Source organism: Denticeps clupeoides, chromosome 19 (assembly GCF_900700375.1).
Source record: "Denticeps clupeoides chromosome 19, fDenClu1.1, whole genome shotgun sequence".
Taxonomy (NCBI): Eukaryota; Metazoa; Chordata; class Actinopteri; order Clupeiformes; family Denticipitidae; genus Denticeps; species Denticeps clupeoides.
In genome coordinates, this window is record NC_041725.1 from 2,339,539 (window position 1) to 2,354,645 (window position 15,107).

The 15,107-nt window shown below is 40.8% G+C and overlaps 1 protein-coding gene across 3 annotated transcripts in view; it reads right to left on the minus strand.

Moving 5' to 3' along the window:
* The window catches only part of b3gat1a (beta-1,3-glucuronyltransferase 1 (glucuronosyltransferase P) a), a 65,337-nt gene that overhangs the window by 15,631 nt on the left and 34,599 nt on the right, over positions 1-15,107 (minus strand). The gene's annotated exons all lie outside the window — the stretch shown is intronic.

Here is a 15,107-nt window from a genome sequence, read left to right on the forward strand (position 1 = left end):
TTATCTTCCATGACAGAATAAGTCCTCATTTCTGTGGAAGTCACTGTGCATGCACCTGTGCTGCTGGAAATGCAGGTGGCAAAAAGATGTGAAGTGCTGAATAATGTAATCTCTGTTGTAAGTTCATTTTGTAATATCTTGCACAATGCATTTCTGACATGGGCAAGATGCATCTTGCATATCTTTGCATACTGGATCAACTGGAAGAAGTCGGAAGAGTACAACAATGTATTGTTCAACACATGCGCTAATTATCTGTGCTTTTTCTGCAGTGGAAGAATATGCCAGCTCAGAACTATGAACTTTTTTGAATTGTCCCCTTCCACAAAGCATCATCTTGAGTTTAAACCTTGCATTGTGTTAAAAACATTTTGTGACCCACTCAGTCCACATGACTTTCATAGCAGTTTATTTAAAAGAATACTGTGAAGAAAAAAGGGATTCATGGCTCTTGAAATCTGAAGTGCTGAAGGGTAAAACACAACATTGGAAAATTCTCTGAGCATAATAAGTATGTTTAAGACCTTGTTGACTTGCCAAGACATGCTTCAGGGGATGCCTTGTCTTTTTATAATGGTCAAATTTAGAGAAACAAAAGGCCCACTGGCTTTTGTCAGACTATCTCTGCTTGCACAGACAAAGTGCATGAATTTAATTCTGAATGTATTACTTCAGGCTCTAGTGGGATAGATAAAGACCAGAAAAGAGACTGTGTGTTCAGCCATTCACTAGCGTCAAGCATACAGAGGTTAACAAATGTAGGCAGAGACCAGTAACAAATGCCGCCTGACCTGGAATCAGCTGCAATCAATGTGTGTTGCCATGACGGCGCTTTGCATCAACAAAGTTTAACCAGCCATGAAGGAAACACCTGCCGATGGCTAACAGCATCCATCACTGGCCATAATCTTCTGAGCACAGCTCTACCAGGGCAGGTGTGGAAAACTGACTTTGCCGTTATGGTAATCTTTTCAAGATCATCTTGGAAGATCATCTTGGAAGTTCATCACATCATACATATGGGATCTCAGTCTGGACCACGTCCAGGCAATACAGTGTTACATTTACATAATTCCCTGAAGAAACAAGACAAATGAGCTACGATGCAAGCACAAGAGGAATCTCTGCTCGAGTCAATTCGGGCACACCAAACTCTACTGTCATTCTACCAAATGACTTCACTCCTTCTCTATTTTGCAGCCATTTGTGAATATTGTCAAAGTGATGCTTACTTTGTTCATCAGATTCCATCCGAAGAAATTCTGGAGCACACTATGACCACCGATATGCTGTTTACTTAGATCAGTGCCAAAGCCCTCACCCACGATAGTGTTGTCACATTCGCTGGTTCACTTGAATAAATACTGCATGTTTGGTTTTGGTTTTTAGATAACTACAAAAAGATCATGTTTGTGAAGTCCACTGATATTGTGTTAAAAGAGGAGCTGAGAAAAGAGGAGCGGAGACAGCACCCTGTATGCAGATGTCCAGTATGGGGAAGTAGACAGCTGTCAATTATGAACTGTAATCCCATTTTAAACATGAAAGTTTGTCATCTGGGTGTCAGAATGAATTACACTCACGTAAAAAAGGGCTGAGTGGGTGTCACACCCTGGTCCAAACACCCATATAAAAAACTAGTGCTGTATCACCCAGACCTGTGAACTCTCTTTTTCATCCAATCTGCCTCTATGTTATTGGGTTAACCAGAGTAGTGTTCAGGGTTCTACATCATCATTTATCACAATGGATAGTTAGATGCTATTAGGTTCACACAACAAAGAAGTAATCCGTTTTTTCTGTAAATTCTGAAGACATAGTTGATGTGACAAACCTTTCACATAACACAGTCCCGAAGTGTTAGTAAAATCAACATGAAAGGGCTTAATATTAAAAAGGCCATTTTAATAAACTCATTGCAGATGTCTGGTCATTTATGTCAGCGTTTCCACCACAACAGACCAGCCTTTGAATATGCTTAAGTGAAGTGAGGGAGTGGAGCTGCCGTAGTTCATTATTGACGTTCCTGTCACAAGTCCAACAATAACTTTGCCCAGAGATGTCATGAAAGGCTAGTTGTGCCTGTGAAGTATTGATTCCAAAGGGCATTAATTGCTTATGAAATGTCAGCGAGTGAGGGTTACCAGGGGTTACCACAGTGTCCTTTTGTTCCTCTGAGGAGTACAAAACACAGCAGCAGTCATGTCCCCACTCTCAATTAAGTTGACATTATTGAAAATAATAATTTTCCCAGGGAAAAGGGTGAGATAATGTGATTTTGTTAGGTCTATTAGGCCAACGTCATGTGCAAAAGCCAGGTTATAAATAAATGCACACATTTGTACATGTAATCACACACAAATAGCCATACACATGTGCACATAAACACACAAAAATATGTGCCTTCTACTTAGCGTGCATAAATCTTACACCTGGCGTTTATGGCTTTATTCATCTCCAGAGACACACACCGTAAAAGAGAAATGGAGTCTAGCTCTTTGAGCCCAATTTATGATGGCTTGTGGAATGGAGCATAAAAACCAACACACTTTGGTCAGGGGGCTTTTAAAACAGACATATCTCACACTGGACAACTGAGACAAGAGGTTTGTTGTTCACAGTAGGACAAGCCTTCTTCTCACTGATGCCCAAAAACATGTAATGTCTGGCCTAATAATCCTCACTGGTGAGTAGTGTTAACGCATGTATGGGGCAAAAAAAGAACTGAAGATGTCACTTGGGGCCTGGAACCAGGACAAAATGGCAACATTCTAAACCCTTTCTTCATTAGGAGTCTGTTAGAATTCAGATGTATGTTTTAATCTGGGTTTAAATGGGAGCTCAATTCCTGCTTAATTTCAGAAAGCAATGAGATGGGTGGCAGAGCTGTTTTCAGATGGATTTAGGTAAGAGAAATAAAGTTATAGCAGTTTCAGTGAGATGTTTTTCCTGATTGATAGCACATGTCCTGTCTACTATGAGCTGTTTCAGCACGGAGGCAAGATTTAAGGTTGAACACGGCCTGAGGCTTGGGGTTCTTCGCGGATAATCCACAAGGGTGGCCCGTTGACAGATACTTCCGCTCTCATTTGCCTCCATCATGTAAAACCTTAAATCAGATCTTGTGGATTCAGCAGCATTGAACCCCCCTCCAGGGATGTACATAAGTGCTGATCAAGCTTGCTTGATGTTCTGCATCCTAGATCTGGGTGTCGGATGTGGTGGTGATTGGCAGTGAGGAGACAGAAAAAGCAGAAAAAAACAGCATTAAACACAATCATTGGACAGGCTATTGCACATCTTTCTACTATATTTAAAGATGTCCTTTGTTCAGATGTAAGTTTAAATGGTTTACTGGCTGCATATTCCTGTAACCTCCAGCATGGCAGCGACAAAAGCAGGGAGATGAGATGCAAATTATTTCAAATGAAAGATGTTGTGATTTAATCTGTAATGTGAATTTCTATTTTTATTTTGAAGGTCCAACATCATTGTGAGACTAGAGAAAGAAGTGAACTATTTCACGATTAGATCCTGAAAACAGATGCGTCAACAGCTTTCTATTGTAGGCTGCTTATGAAAGAATAAAATGATTAATGGATGGAGAAAACAGGTGAATGGACTCTTGGGCTCATTAAATCTTTTTATAAGTTAATGAGGCGCGGAGACGCTGAGGTGCAGACATTTGTCATCAGACCTGACACAGGGAATATCCTTGTTCATCTTTCTCCTTGGGATGCAAGATTTCTGTATGCAGTACTGGTTCCAGAAATGATCTACTGCGTCAAGCTGTGTGGCTATCGGGATGTTATTGAACCTTTCTTGTTTTTTTGTTACATATCACTAGTCAAGCACACACTTTTCATCAGGTACAGAGGCTCCTCGACGACTCTGAATTTAGAGGAATTCAGCGAATCAGTCAAATGGGGCAGTGGTGCCCTAGCGATTAAGGAAGTTCGAATCCCGATCTGCCAAGGTGCCACTGAGGTGCCACTGAGCAAAGCACCATCCCCACACACTGCTCCCGGGGCGCCTGTCATGGCTGCCCACTGCTCACTAAGTGTGATGGGTTAAAAGCAGAGGACACATTTTGTTGTGTGCAACATGTGCTGTGCTGCTGTGTATCACAATGACAATCACTTAACTTTCACTTTCAAATGCAAATTTAGGATTTTTTAAAAAATCAGTTTTAGTTGACTTTGCATATCAAAGAGCCAATAAACAGTGTTTGTCCCACTAATGTGCAGGTTGAAGAGGTTTAGATTGAATGTGTTGGTCTCAGATAATTGGTCTGATCTTTTTTTTTTTTTACACTGTCAAACCTTGGAGGAATATAATTCCCACCCTATTGATATGTTTTAATGGAACCACATACATGAACATATGTCTTCATTGGTTTACTGTGTCCTGCTTTGGATCCGTGCAATTTGTACCCTGGTTCAAATGTTCGTGAGGGATTATTTACAAAGACTTGATAAAGAATGTTCTCTTTACGTTGCCCTGGGATTTTTAGGCAGATGCTATGTGTGCCATGCAAGATCCACCCACACAGTGTCCGCTTAAATTAGATATTTTGCTTCTTTTTTTTATGTCTGATTATCCTCCCTCAAGGTAATAGCTGAGGATTCTCTTGGTTTCTTGTTGACATTCTGGAACAGTCATTGACCTTTATTATTAATTATTAATAATGTATAATCATGAAGCTTCTATATATAGATACACAAAGGCATTCACACAAAGACAAGGGCTTTTCACAGCCCTCAGTGCTAACACCGGATCAACACAGGGGTCCGTACGAAGTCATCTGCTGTACACCTATAACCACCCAAATAGCGCTGTCATCAAGCTCTCAGATAAAACCACTGTGGTGGGGTTCATCTCCAACGACGATGAGACAGGAAGTCCAGAGACTGGTGGGATGGTGTGTGGAAAACAACTTAGTCCTTAACACCTCTAAAACCAAGGAATTCATCCTCGACTTCAGGAGGAAAAATGCAGATCTACAACCCATCTCCATCAACATGGAGGGTGTGGAGAGGGTGACCAGTTTTAAGTTCTTGGGTGAATGTATTTATCTCCAGATCTGAAATGGAGCTCCAACACCTCGGCGATAGTAAAGAAGGCCCAACTCCATTTTCTGAGGACCCTCAGGAGAGTTAACCTGAGGAAGGAGCTGATGACAGTCTTCAATTGCTGCTCCATTGACAGTGTGCTGAAATATTGCATCACTGTGTGGAACTCGAGCTGTACGATGGCAGGCAAGAACTCACTACAGAAGGTCATCAACACCGCTGGGAAAATCATTGGTCACTCGCTTCCTTCCCTAGAGGACCTCTACAACACACGCTGTCTCAAGAAGGCACCCACCTTCGCTAAAGACTGCAAACACCTGGGACATAGGGATGTTTCAGATGCTGCCCTCTGGCAGGAGATTGAGGCCATTGAGGTCAAGAAGAAATATTTTGAAGGACTGAGTTAATGAGAGCTACTTAGGTGTAAAAACAAACACACAACTTGCAAACATACACACTGCATCTGCTCTGCTGCTACTACATTGCATTTACTACAATTCATACATTTACATTTTACATTTACAAAATTTATCAGACGCCACTTATCCAGAGCGACTTACAATCAGTAGTTACAGGGACAGTCTCCCTGGAGCAACTTAGGTTTAAGTGTCTTGCTCAGGGACACAATGGTAGTAAGTTGGATTTTAACCTGGGTCTTCTGGTTCATAGGCGAGTGTGTTGTGATAATTGTGATAATAGTGATAATGTGAAGGGATTGCCACATGTAATACACAGCAGCACAGCGCACACGGTGCACACAGTGAAATTTGTCCTCTGCATTTAACCCATCAACCCAGCCATAACAGTGTGTGGGGATGGCACTTTGCTCAGTGGCACCTCAGTGGCACCTTGTTGGATCGGGTCTCGAACCGGCAACCTTCTGATTATGGGGCCGCTTCCTTAATTGCTAGGCCAGCACTGCATCATCATCAAGCTATTTACAGTTGTGCTCCCTGCATTATGCTGACACTCAGGTCCATTGGAAGAAGTGTCTGCAAATACTGCAAAACACACTGCATTAATACTATATAATTTACCAATACAGGCGAACATCAATACAGCCCCGTTGTTTTGTTAATTGCATAATTAGTCAAGCTGCTGATGTGTTTGATTAATGCCTTTGACATGCTGTCATTAATTCTGAACCTGCCACTGAACAGCAACAAATTGATTTGTGGCTGTATTTTGCCTTAATGGCTTAAGTAATTACAGAGCATATTCATGTATTCCGGCATTGATCTCCTTTTTATCAAAAATCTTTGCATAGTTTATTTTTTAAAAAATATCAGGATTCGAGACCATATAAACTGATTTCCCCAAAACTGCTTAATTTGTGCTGTTTTGCTGTCCTTTTAAAACAGATTTTTTATTATTTATGCATGGCATATTGTAGTCCAACTTATTTCTACAGACAAGCTTTTGGAAAAAAACAAATATGTTTGTAACAAAATTATTTAACATATACATTTTCTTCCAATTCGGGTGACGAGAGTCAAAGATGAGGCTGGGTGATTCTTCACTCAAGCAGAGTTTGAAAGGAATGAAATTGTTCTTACCAGATGTTAAGGTTGTCTGGTCAGTGTCTCTCTCACAGTCCTCACTAAGCACCCCCACCGACACACAGGGTTCTTATACCTTGCTATCTACTGTGTGGGTCTGAAGGCCAAATGGCTCAGGCCTGCACATCTAGTGGACACATTGTTTATCAGAGCTTGGCCTTGCAAGAAAACCATTATTCCATGATAAATAAGGGAACAAGCAGAGCATGAACTAAATAAAGTAGAAACTATATTCAACTATATTCAAATAAAATCATACTAAATCCTTCAACAGCCTCCACCTGTATATCAGAGTAGAAGAGATCTTTCTTCTACATCAACAGAAGAGACACTGCATATATTATATAAACTCTGTCTGATTATTCCTTAATGCATGCATAGAGCATCCAGTAGAACAATGTGTTCTTGTAGATTTTGGTAATGTCTCCTCAGAGAATAATAGATAAATACATGAGCACCTGAAAGCACAGAAGCAATTTGGCCACTAGCAGTTATTTTAACACATGAGATGAGCTGCTGATATTTGAAACTCTGCACAGCAATGCAGTTAATGCATGCGGCAACTTTAACAAAGACCTCGGACTGGATACCCTGGCACTCCAAGGACAAGTGGATCTTAAGCATAAGCAGGGTGACATTTCTCTGAGCTGCTCTGCTCCAGCAAACAGCTCCTTCAGCATCCTCGACTGTCCTCTTCCTTTATCAGTGCGCATGGTTGCACAAAGTCACATTGAGAACTGCAGGGAGAAATATGACGCAGGTGGTGTAAGGTTGGAGCCCTGCTCTGTATCAGCAGATGCAGAGGTGCTGCGTCAGGGGATGGTGACAACACAGTTTGCACCAAGTTACCTCCAATGCCCAGCCACTGAGTGAGCTCAGACATCTTCATGCACAAAAATATAGGTCTGCTAATTAATTTTTTATGAGGAGTAATGTGGCTTTTTTTTCTTATGCCACTTATGGCTACAAAATGGACCATTTCAGTTGCAAATGTTTTTTTTTTTCTTCAAATATATACACTGTGTTACATTCATCTTCTATGATAATTAAGTACTAAAAAGTCATCATCAACATTTACAACAACCAAGGAAACTATTGGGCGATCACCTCAGTATATGAGTGAAGTTTAAAGCACATTTAAACATCAGCAATTTGCTGTTAGTTGTGTACATACTGTTAGTAGAAACTTGACAAGTGGCCAACGAGGTAGGACAGTACAGGTGAGATATGCTTCCATTTCCTTATATCAGCTAAAAACCAACCTCAAAGGTGAGAGTGCAGAGGTAGGTAACGCCACATAAAAGAAAATGTTTAACTAGATTTAACCAGGACATAAATCTGTGCATCATTTGCGTAACAATAAGAAACATTGTACTGTACTTCTGATTCTAAGGGGAGTAAGTAGGTCTGGGCAATATGGCAAAAATCTTCAACTTTGACTAAAGTTATTGTCAAAGTGGAACATAAAATTACCCTTACAATAAAAATATAGTATATAAATATAATATATAAACATAAAATATAATATAAAAAACCTGACCAGTCACACAAGATTAGAAATTTAAAGGAAAGATGGACATCAGCATAAACCATTAAACACTCACCTGACTAATGAGTGCTTCAGGGAAAGGGGAATTACATGTGAATATGGGTCCAATTAAAAAAGTGGAAAAAGCCAGTGTGCTGAGACTTAATGGAGTTATACAGGTCACACAGACAAAGGCCTTCATACACACACTCACACCTGCACACACTTCTGAGTAGTGCCAGGTTTACAGGAAACTGCAAGCTCTACCTTCTGCTTTTAGCACTGGCTGCCAGATTGCCCAATTTGACAAGTCTTTGCTCTAAATCCTTTTTTGAGCCTTTTTGTCTGGGCCTACTTTCCTGTGTTTGTAATGTGGAATTATAGAGATTGGTTTTGATAGAAAAATACAGAGCACAATACTGATATGCATTCTATGTGCAAAAAGGACTGTACACTTATCTAAACACATCAGAAGTCTCTCAAGTACTGGACCTACGTTTGAAAAGGCCTGCTTTATGCTGATGTAATTCACACAACTGCTGTCTGTTTTACATAACCCGAAGAGTGTTAACATGTCTGTTTCCATGGATGCAGAATGGATGCAAACTTGCTTCACTTTAAGCCCACTTTTTCACTAAATGAGAAAATAAAGCTGACATTGACAATGGTGCTTGTGGTAGTGATTTTTCAACCCCTCATCAAGAGGTCATTGTCTTTTGCTAAATGTCTGCTAAGGACCAAGGACCAAATTGTGATAGCAAGATGCAAGGGTCAGGTCCTTCAAAAAGTGTCAAATTAAAGAACTGGACCATGGAACAATGGAAGATGACCTGATCTGTTTTAATCATAGTATTTCCATGATGTGGATAGGTGTGTGCAATTTACCTTGGGAGGGCATGGCATCAGAAAGCACTATGGGTAGAAGGCAAACCTGAAGGCTGTGTGATAATTGGACCATGATGTCAAACCTTAGTTGTACAGTCCCTGACAAAAATCTTGTTGCTTGTTTACAAATTAACCTCAAGTGCCACTGAAGTATATTTCTAATCAAGATTTTTTTTTTTTACAAGAAATTGCTCATTTTATTCCCAACACCTTTTGTAATAATGTTTCAGTGCAAAACGAAACTATCAAAGTATTCTAATATTCAAAGCTTGGTAAAGCCCATTGAGTCCATTTTTGCAAAGACATAAGTTGTCGCCTTGTCATATGATCTTCACTCGTGACTAATAATGGATAAATTAGGTCTCAGGTGTGTATAAAAAGAACCCCAGTACACTAGACCTTCACATCAACTGCAACTAGACTGCAGCAAACAGGCCTAAGATTCACCCTGAGACTAAAGTGATGATTATCAAGAGGCTTTTGACCAGATCCACTGCTGATGTGGCAGACACATTCAATGTATCTCAGAGGATAAAAAAAAGATTGGAAAATACTGGAAATGTTTTTGACAAGCCCAGGTCAGACAGATCCCTGCAAGACAACTGCTTGAGAGGATCGTTTGTTGGCTCAAAAATCCAAGGCCAGCCCATTTTCCACTGCAGCAGAGCTCCACGAGACCTGGTCATCTGAAGTCCCTGTGTCAACCAGAACAGTTTGTCGGATTCTGTCCCAAAATGGCCTCCATGGTCGAATCAGTGCCCAGAAGCCAGAACTAAACAAAAGACAATTGAAAAACTGTGTGGCATTTGCCAAGGCCCACAGCCTGCTAAAAGGATGGACGCTGGAAAAGTGGCAGAAGGTGAATTTTTCAGATGTATCTTTTGTTGAATTACACCACAGTCGCCGCAAATATTGCAGGAGACCTACTGGAACCCATAATGGTTCCGAGATTCACCCAGTAAAGTTTGGTGGCGGAAAAATCATGGTCTGGGGTTACATCCAGTATGGGGGTGTGTGAGAGATCTGCAGGGTGGAAGGCAACATCAATAGTCTGAAATACCAAGACATCTTAGCTACCTTTTATATTCCCAACCATAAAAGAGGCCAAATTCTGCAGCAGGATGGTGCTCCATCACATACTTCCATTTCCACATCAAAGCTCAAGGCGAAGATAATCTAGATGCTCCAGGATTGGCCAGCCCAGTCACCAGACATGAACATCATTGAGCATGTGTGGGGTAGGATGAAAGAGGAAGCACGGAAGACGAAACCAAAGAATATTGATGAACTCTGGGAGGCATGCAAGACTGCTTTCTTTGCTATTCCTGATGACTTCATCAATAAATTGTATGAATCCTTGCCAAACCGCATGGATGCAGTCCTTCTAGCTCATGTAAGTCATACAAGATATTACATTTGAATCTCACAGCACCACTACTTAATTTAATGATATATTTTTGTATCTGCAGTAAATTTGTTCAGTTTCTGTATAGGCGACAAAACGTTTGTCTTGCCAAAATTTGACCTTAATGTCTTGATTAAATCTTTTTTCAGTGAAACTAATTCATTTCAAAGCATTAAACATAATTTGGTTGGTGTTTTAGCTTTTCATATGAGCTATTTCTAACACCAATTGATTCATTAAAAGTCAGATTAATACCAGGTGTTTCTACAAAATAGATAAGCCACAAGACTTTTGTCAGGGACTGTAGAGGAGTCTGGACTTTATTAGCAGAGTTCATAATCTTAATGAGGATTAGTGTATATCAAACGTTCATGTTCCATAATGGTATTTTGATTGGCTGAAAGGAATCCTGAGAGTGACAGGCACATGAAAACCCAATTTTTTTTTTTTTCAGAGCCAGATTTAAATGCTTGTCACAAAGTCACATTTGATTGAGGTCGTGCAGTTAATTTAATTCATTCATAAATGACGTTATTATTTCAATCTTCCTTTTTTGTCAAACTGCCATATTTTTGGTGACACATCCTGTTCAGATGAAGGATGTGCTTTCTGCATTCCAGAATCTCTGTGCAGATGGCATGTGTTTTGCGATAAAAGGGGAGCACAGATATGGTTGTTGAAGGAGCTGTTACCACTGGTGCCACTGCGGGTCTTGCAGCTGCCAGAAAGTGGGCATACATTTCTGCTCTCCGCAAAGGGATGATGCCAAAAACAGGGCTTCTTCTCCACCTCCATCTCTATCTAGAGTCCCAGGGGGCCTCCACGGAGGCTCTGCTCCCCAGTTTAGGCTCCTTGAGCCTGATTCAGAGGGAGAATGTGTCCCTCTGTCCCAGAGGCATGGTTGTTATTCAACTGGCCTGCACCCATGCAGCCACCTTTACCCACACCCCTTGAGCACAGATATAAAACTGCCTCACGCCGTGCCACCTAGGATGCCTGGCAGTCCAGGTGTTTGGAAGTGCTTGGTGGTAATGAAATGTGATTTATAAAGTCATTATTGTAAAATGTGCTAGAATAGTCTACACCTCATGTTTCATAAAATTCACCAACCACCCCTTTTATACACCAGTAAATTAGGCTGCAAAGCACATACAAAGAAATTGCCTGGGCAATAATGAGGACCCAAGGAAGCCATCATGCAATGTAATGGCAGCACATCAACATCTGCTTGCACATGGGATGGAAATAACTGAAGAGCACACCCTACATGACACAACACATGACACAACACACTCACATTTTATTACCCTTTTTCTCTCACTAATACGGATCTTGTGGAAACAAAAATTGGATGTAATTGTGGTTTGTAGTTTCAGAACCTAAGCAAGAACCATGTGTTTCTGAACTATTCTGAAGATTAATCCTGACATGTGTACATGGCATTTCAAAATACAGAGACCCTGTCCTGACTTTCCCCCTAAATTATTCAATTTTTTTGGACTCAAAGCATGAGAGAGGACAATGGTTAAGGTGACCTTGGGGAAAGAAACAATTCAACACAACACACAGACTCTATTTGCAAATTCACTCATATCAAGCACTGCAGCGCAGGCTAGAAAACACCGCCTACTGTATAGTCCAGCTCCCACAGGTTTAATCCTGTTTCCGCATATGCAATTTGCCAATAATTGCATATTTCTTTCCCACACCCACACATATCAGATTGTGTTCATACATCACAACACACAGACAAGCATAGACATTCAGCGTTGAAGAGTCCTCGGCAGGACCTGTTGTCTAATGAAATGGAAACATGATTCTTGACTTAATGAAAAGATCATTCTGCCACATTAAAAGAGCAGAGGAAGGTGGGATAGATGTTTGTGTGGCTCCGTCTGAGCAGCCTTAGTGGGGCTTACAGCTGCGTTTCCATAAAGCGGTCATGTAGTGCAATAAATCAATGTTAATGATTACTAGGAATCATTCTATTCCCATTCTATTCCATTCACATTTGAAATCATTAGCAGGCTTTCCTGGATTGAGACGGCCACCTTGCAAACAGGTCTGAAGTGATGGGGATAAAAGTGGGAAGAGAGGCTTCTCTCTGGACACCCTGACAAGACAGTTGAACAAGCATTTGGGAAGAGATTGGTTCAATAGATTCCTGTCCTCTATAGCTATGCCTTCACAAGAAATGCTCAGGTTTAGCTGTCAAACATTTCAACTGGACTTTAAGGGCCCTGTTTGGAAGGCACTAACAGCATTTGGCTATTTTGATGGTAGGGATAAAAAAAAAAAATGTGTCTTAGATTGCCAAAATAGACTTTGTTTATTAACATATATCATGTTAATATTACTGCAATGCTATAATCTGTCAAAAATGGTTAAGGTTTTGAATCTATTTGATCCATAGTGTTTGCAGGGTGTTACCCTAGCCTTCATGATAAGAGCAATATGTAAAAGCAACATGGTGGCTGAACCAAGGAGTCTCAGAATAAATTATATGTTGGCTGATCTTTTTGTAAATCAATGATTCTAGCCATAAATTGGCGTTTGCAGTGCAAACCCTCAGAAACATATGTCTGCTCCATTATCATAAAAGAAGCAGGGTTTATTGTTATTAATTTCAGTATGGGGCTTGTATTCTTCTTACAAGGACAGCAACGCAAAACCTGTTTTGAGTGTCGTTACAATAAAACCAATTATACCGCCTGTGATTAATAATCTGAACCTAAATAAGCTATGAAGGTGAAGATTTATATGATTTGTAATTTTTTTCCACTGTTTATATGAATCTGATGTGTGGAATCTGCCAGAGCATGGCCCAGAGAAGAAGTCGGGGAGCAATCCATCAAGGGCACGTCTGCCAGATGCTACCAGGGCTTTTGCGGTTAATTAATAAGCAGATGTGATGAACAGTTGTGCCTTGGTAATGCGTCTCCCTTGCTCTGTCTTTCTCTCTCTTCCACTCTCATTTCCCTCTTTCCTTTGCACACTCTCTCTTCCTCACAAACGCGCAGTAGGATCAGGATCTGTCTGTGAACCTCTGCTGTGATCCAAAGGACAGCCTTTCCGTTTAAATCATCCAAAGCTCGCCTCGCTGGGGCTCTCAAACACAGCAGGGCTAAATGTGTGTGTGTGTTAGATGAGAAACTGAACATTCTGGAAGGACTCGTATTGGATCGGATGGATGCCGTTAGGATGATAGGGCATGCTTTCTTCAGAGCTGTGAGGACGGACAGGCTAACTGATGTAAGGAATGATGCTTGGGAAATGACATGACATATTGATCACCGTGGTACTTGAGGCAGAAATAATGGCTGCTGCACTGCTATTTTCTTGTTAAGTCGAATGGCAAAAAGCACTACATGCACAGGGTGCATGACACTACTTCATCTGTGAATGTTGACCATGGCTGGCCCAGTCCAAAATATCTATTAAATCAGGGCCAGTATTCATTTCCCATTGACTGTACAAATATAGATGTATTTTCTCACCAGTCGCTAAAATTTTAAAGACTTGCTGAGATTTGCTGCTTCCTCTAGCCTCCTGCTCATTTTGCTCTGCCTTGTTTAAGCTGGGCATACACTGTGTGATTTTTCCTGGTTGTTTCCTGTCATGGGCTAAACACCCAGCTCAAACTGTACAAATAAATTGCATACAAAAAAAAGCTCACAATTTATGTGCACACACTGTATGGTTCGTTTATCAAGTGCAACCTGGCTACTCACACTGCACGAGCAAAATGAACACATCGTAAGCAAACGAAGAAGAAGAACCCACATAAGTAGTGATGCTGAACAAAGCAAAATGAGCTGCTTTGACTGGCAACAAATTTACCTTTATATTTACAGCATTTATTAGACGCCCTTATCCAGAGCGACTTACAATCAGTAGTTACAGGGACAGTCCCCCCCCTGGAGCAACTTAGGGTTAAGTGTCTTGCTGAGGGACACAATGGTAGTAAGTGGGATTTGAACCTGGGTCTTCTGGTTCATAGGCGAGTGTGTTACCCACTAGGCTACTACCACCCTCCACACCCTATTTCAAACAGGTTTTATATTTTTACGACCAGCCAATTGTGAGTCGTGGTCTGGTCGAGAGGGGTGAATCATGTACACTGTACCATGCATGACGCACAACCAAGCTGCAATTTGGCCGGACTCGGGGGAATTATCACACAAATGCAAAATTGCCTGTAAACTTGCACAGAGTTTACCTTGACAGTGGTGCATTTGCATACTAACAGTGATTGGATGTTAAGCTGGGGGGAGGGTGAGATGATTGCTGGATGATTGTCTTTTTGAAAAATAATGGATTTTGATGGAATTTCACTGTTCCGTTATCGGCAGGTCCCACTTCTTTCACAATTAACAATGTACATACACCTCTGCACCATCACCGTGCAACCTATGATTAATTAGGAAAAACTACTGGTCTTTTTCATCTTTTATTTGCTTCTAAATAAAAAGAAAGTTCTCATTTGATTTCTATATGAAAAAGATGATCGCTTTCGAGGTTTTTGTGCCTGCAAGATCCCTTTGTGATGTAGTCTTTGTGCAGAATGTAAATGAGGTTCCCCGTTAAATACTGGAATAATATTAATTTCAATAAAACATGTTTGGCCTGTAACCTCACAGCTATATGCACTGCATTGA